The following is a 6,347-nucleotide window of genomic DNA, read 5'->3' on the forward strand; positions in this document are numbered from 1 at the left end:
ACATATGCTTAAATATTACAGCAGAACCATCACTCTAGCCTGTTGTCTCATTCTAGAGTGAGGCCAGCATTTACAAATGAATATACCATCTGTGTTAATGATAAATATTTTTTGTGTGCATCTGGATGGTTTTTGGACACGAGGTTGGACTGTTAGTGGATGGCACAGACATCATGAAAGGATACAGGAGCAATTACTGCTGGAAAACTCTCCGCACCCGTCAGACAATCCTGCATCTGCACACTGCGCTAAAACATTAACACGTGAGGAGACGGTATAGAAAAGAACATTTATAGATTTGAGCAGATGCACAGCTAATTGGAAGGGAGCGGCAGGATCACATATTGTGCAGGTGACAGTTCAAAAGACTTTGAATGAGTTGAAGTGAAGCTGTTACTCTCAACCTGCCGTATAGATTATTCACAGTGTCGGGAGCCAACCGTCACTTGGTGATAGTTTTTGTACACAAACCAAGAGACCAAATGTGAAAATGATGATCTCTGTGGACTCACCACCAGCAGCAGCATGGCGGTGTTGCTGTTTGAGCTCCAAATGTCAGGTCTTCTCAGTTTTGGGAATATCAGGCTCCACAATTCAAAATCCTGTCGTCACGAAAGTTATTAATGATGGGATCAAAATTTGGGCTTTCACTATCATACTGATAAAATACTACATTGTTCATTTCACTTTTGAAGAATTATACTGTTTGATTTAAGAATTTAATATTTGTTGCCAGAATGATCAAATGTAGGTGAACTATTGGCTCCCCAAAGTGTATATAATTTTTTTTTTTAATAATAAATTATTTTTTAAACTTAATATCAGTTTTGTCAATCATCTCATGGATGTATGTGGATATATATATATATATATATATATATATATATATATATATATATATATATATATATATATATATATATATATATATATATATATAGTATATATTATATATGTGTGTGTGTGTATATATATGTATATACATATATATATATATGTGATTTTTTTTCAATATTTATTTCTGGGGTATTTTATTTCTGGCTTCCCCAAAAATGCCATGTTCAAAATTATTCATACCCCTGACAATCTTTCAATAAAAATGTGCCAAATGTGGTAATTTTTGTCAAGATGTCACAATGAAGTAAACATTATTGGCCAAAAGTTAAAGTGAAAAAATACATCTTTCCAGAACAGTATAAATGGGGGGAAAGTCTTCAGGTCCTTCTTAATTTCTGGTCATCATGGTCAAGAAGAAGGAGCTCAGCGAGGAACTGCGCCAGCGTCTTGTTTGTAGCCACAGTGAAGGAAAAGGTTACAAGACTATTTCCAAGCAGCATGATGTCCCAGTTTCAACCGTCCAGAGCATCATCAACACTTGTTTAACAGAGTTAAAAACCTCAGTGGCCATGGACGCAAGCGTAATGTGTCCCCTAAACCTGCGAGGAAAATCTGCTGGGAGGTCAACACCAAGCCACAGATGACAACCAAGGCCCTCATGGAAACACTTGACCAGGCAGGGACAAAGGAGTCACAGTTCACCATTGACGTAAACCTCGGAAGACACAGCGGCTCAGTAAGAAACAACTGTCAGCTCGCCTGGCCTTTTGTAAACGTCATCTGAAACAAGATCCCAGCTTTTGGTCCTGTGGTCTGATGAGAGAAAGTTGGAGTTATTCAGCCATATGGATGCTCAGTATGTCTGGAGGAAGAACGGAGAAGCCTATAGGCCAAAGAACACTGTGACTACTGTCAAGTATGGTGGTGGAAGCATAATGTTACGGGGATGTTTCTCCTCCAGTGGCACAGGGCATCTCATCAAGGTCCAAGGAACCATGACAAAGGAGGATTACATCAGGATACTTGATGAAAACGTGAAGGCATCTGCTGTGAAACTCCAGCCACAACTGGACGTACCAGAAATGGTTCAAGGACAATGATGTCAATGTCCTGGAATGGCCAAGTCAAAGTCCTGACCTCAATCCCATTGAGAACTTGTGACATCACTTGAAGACCACAGTAATGGCGAGGAGACCAACAAACCTGACCCAGCTTGAGGCATTCACCAAGCAGTATATAGTATGTATATATGTATATATATGTATGTATATATATATATATATATATATATATATATATATATATATATATATATATATATATATGACATAGAAGAAAAAAATATGAAATAAGCTGGCATGACCTTGAAGTGATTTAAAGTGTTGCGTAGTTGTGTACACAGAATTATTATTTGTAAAAGACATAAGTATTCCTTTGATGATATAATGTTGGGTTTTCCCTTACACATACACTAGGAAGACCCAAGAACAAGTAATCCAGGTGTGTCCTGCCGGTGTCACGGATAAGTGGAAGTCCATATTTGGATTAGTCTGGATCCCAAACCTCATTTACATATTTTATAAGTGTTAGCAAGTGGAATGGTGAGCGCAGTTGTTATGCAATGTGTTGTTTTATTTTTTAGTTGCATCTGCAGTTGCTATTTTAAAAAAGGGGCTGTGATGAAGTCTTTCTGGACGCAGCTCACGTCCAACAGTGGCTCTGGGTTTTAAGGGTAAAATGAAATCTGAACGATTCTTGAGGAACGAACAGAGCAGTCGAAATATAAATGAGATAATGAGAAGCACATCCAACATTCCTGTGAGTAATTTCCGCTCTGCAGGGAATCTTGTCGTGTTACGTAACCCACGCCTCCGTGTGCTTCAATCCTTCACAGAGAGAGCAGACTCAAATTTAGGCCAGAGGTGGAGTGTTTCCTCGGCTTCCGCATGTCAGCGGGAGGAGCCTGCGGATGAAAGAGTCGCCTCTTAAATCAGTCAGGAAAGTCTTTTCAAGCTCGACAAGTGGTGCCTCAGACCCCACTGGTGACTCCCTCTGGAGCAGCTCAGATACTGAAGGTGCTCATGATCAAGTGGTCTACATGTTGATATACGACGTGCCTAGAACTGGTATGTCTGTGTGTGGAAGGGGTTGTGCGTATGACACTATGATGACCTGTCCAGGGTGTCCCCTGCCCCTCACCCCATTGCTGCTGAGGCACAGACTGAGGGGCACAGAATGAATGAATGAATGACGTCATCCACTCCAGTCAGAACAATCCCAGCTCCTTGGGATGACAGAGGGAGACAAGCACTCACACACACCACAATATGACAAACTGTGTAGACCAGCGAGTCCGCAAAGTCTCCTCACCTTAGTGAAGAGCTTTGCTACAACGGCAGGTGATGAGAGATGTTACTCAGATTTGTGAATCAAAGGTTTTAATCTCATTGCAAGAAAGGCAACATGGAAAATCTGAAAATGAGTCTTCTCACTTCAATACTGCAGCTGAGCTAAAAACTTCCTAAAAAAGTCCTTTAAATACACATTAATTTCAATTGTTGCTTTTGAAAAATCATTCTCTTTCCAACATAATTTAAACTCATTTTAAGTTGATTCTTGCTGAAACTAATACTTATGTCTTTGGACTTCTACAAATAATAATTCAGTGTACACAACTGCACAACACTTTAAGTCACTTCAAGGTCATGCCAGCTTCTTTCAGATTTTTTTTTTTCTGTGTTTATGTGATGCATTTCCACGCACCATTCTAACTCAGTTTGACATCTAGTTTTCCCACATCGTCTGAATGTTGACAGTATTTGAAGTGCAGCTTCGATGGCTGTGTGTTTCCCACACTTGCCTCCTGGAGCTGAGGTGCTCCTCTGTGACCAGGACAAACTCCATCCAGCTGATTTGGTTTCAGTGCAGTTGATGTCAGAGGGAGCGACCAGGGGCCGATTACGCAAGCTGATAAATAATCTAATGGGGTCAGATAAGACTTTGGCTCGGGTCCAGCGCATGATGATAAGCGTTCGCTGCCACTACCACGCCGTGCATTAACGTCTGTTAATATCCGCGGGAGTCAGGAAAATTGAGCCATTAAAACATGCATCTCACACACACACACACACGTGTGACATGACCCTTTCCCCAGCCTCCCCCACTAAACCCAACCATCCAAACTAAACTTGACCAGGACTCTGAACAAGACTCGCACCTAAGTATAATGACCCAGTTATTTTGAAGTTTTAATCCTCAAATTGAGGCTTAACCTTGTGGGGACCAGCAAAAATGTTTTTCCAATAAACGGTCCTCATAAATACAGCTCACTCATGCACGCTCTGGGTCAGTAATCACTTATTCTGTCGCTGGTTCAGCCGCTTCTGCTGACCTCTGCAACAATTCCACTTCCTTCCTGTTCTCAGTTACTATGGTAACAGTAAAGGAGAACTGTGCTATCTTCAGATGGATCAGGCCTCAAAATTATTTTTATCTCCACTTCCCCATCTCTATGGCTCATATAACCCTGGAACCCAGTGTCCTCACTGGTTTCACGTCGCAGCTCCCTCGGCCAATTTTTTAATCTACGGGACAAAAGGAAACGTTTAAAAAAGTTATTAAAATGTTGGTGATATTTCAATGAACCTGGATGGAAATATGAACAAGCTTTTAGGCACTCCACCCAGTCATCCTGTCCAAAACTTGCTTAGTCGTGTAGACTAGGAAGTCAAGATAAATCTTCAAGGGTATAGAGTCGATAATCTCAGAAGAAGAATCATCAGGACCAAAACTTTTAGTGACTCAGGGCAAAATAAAGACCTCAAATGAAGTCGAGTCTTCAAGGTTGTGGATCCTGACTTGCAGTGTTTACAGCCGAAGGGAGCAGAGGATAAGGTTGTTTTTGTCCTGTTTCTGCGCCTTCCAGAGCAACGGATAGTTATAAGATTATCCAGACTTATGTCTGCGGTGCCTTCAGAGTGAGTTTGCCCCATAACTGTTCAATGTGGTCAATATTTCAGAACAGAAATCTTCATATTCGTTGGAAGAGCCGCCAATGCAGAGGCAAGTCGACAGAGAAAGAAGGAAGCAAAGAGGGGATTTTTTTTCTTTTACGTTAGCTGAATTGACGACAAAAAATCGCCTATCCATAAGTGAACCATAAGTATCCAAAAATCAAGGCATCCTTAGATACAATTTTTGGGGAAAATTTTTGTGTTGTTTTGCTTTGGTTTGTGTAGCGCCTGAGTTACATTTGTTGCGCAGCCGAATCTACCAATAGAGCACCTCCATGTTTGAGGCTGGGCTAGATACTTGGAACTTGGACGTAGCTATTCGAGCCTAGTGGTTTTCTTAAACTTGAAAGTCTGCAACGGGGATACAATGGGGCTAATCTGGCTTTCAGCTACTCTCAACTCATAAGTCGCTCTCTCACTTCTTCTCCAAGGACATGGATGTTTTTGAAGTCTTTTTTTCAACGTGGTTAGCTATTGAATTTGTCATCTTCGGAATGACGTAAGTCAAACATCAGCTTGGATTCCAAACTCCAATGATACAGGGATAATACTTTACTTTTCTAACAAGTCGCACGACTCATAACTTCTCTGAAGGTTGACTTCGGCTGGAGCAGTTTGCTATGAACTAAACTAACTGACAATGTCGTAAAACGAAACCAAAGTTAGGGATTTTAGACTCAGACTGTCCAGCTTTTTACTGGCTGCAGGGTTTCCATTACACGCAAGCGATCGCGGCAAAATAAAAGCCGCCATGTCTTCATTTATTTATTTTGTTATTTAGCAGTTCCAATTGTAAATTACAGTATATTGTTTGAGTCATTCATATGAATATAAAGTACACACTGGCATCTCAGCTTACTGTTGAGAGCTATTGCTACGCTCTGCTTAGCAGCTAGCGGAAATCGCCAGGGTTGCAGTTACGGAGACATTTTAAGTGGAGCAGCCTGGTGGGATTGAACCTGGGAGCCGGACCACTGGCCAGTAAAAACTCACGTTGGAACAAACTGCATGCACAACTCGCAACACGGAATTGTGTTTTTTCAAAAAGAAAACTCCAGAGAAAGAAACACCATCATAATTAAATGACAGGATCACATCAGATTGGAGTGAGATTTACTTCTATTGGCGAAAAATCACATTTTCACAATGTTTTTTTTTATTTTTTTTTTTTTATTGTCATCTGATAAAATCCTGGTGGAAACACTGTGGCATCTAACAAAGTAAAAACACCCCACTTCAGATGTCATAATTGTTCTATTCTCTGAAGAACAGTTGCGCCAAGTCCTTGACCTGATTTCATCATTTCTGACCAGTGTCTCAATGACTCACCAAAGCTCTCAAATGTGGGGTGATTGCACAGACAGCAAAAGTGCTGAGGCCATGAGGTCAGTAAAGTCCTAATCTTTACTGCAGTGCCTGACATCCGTGTGTCAGTGAGCGGCTGCAGCACCTCAGGAGTGTCTTATCACCTCACCCTGTCTGGTGTTTGGTTGCACC

Source organism: Synchiropus splendidus, chromosome 6 (assembly GCF_027744825.2).
Source record: "Synchiropus splendidus isolate RoL2022-P1 chromosome 6, RoL_Sspl_1.0, whole genome shotgun sequence".
NCBI lineage: Eukaryota > Metazoa > Chordata > Actinopteri > Syngnathiformes > Callionymidae > Synchiropus > Synchiropus splendidus.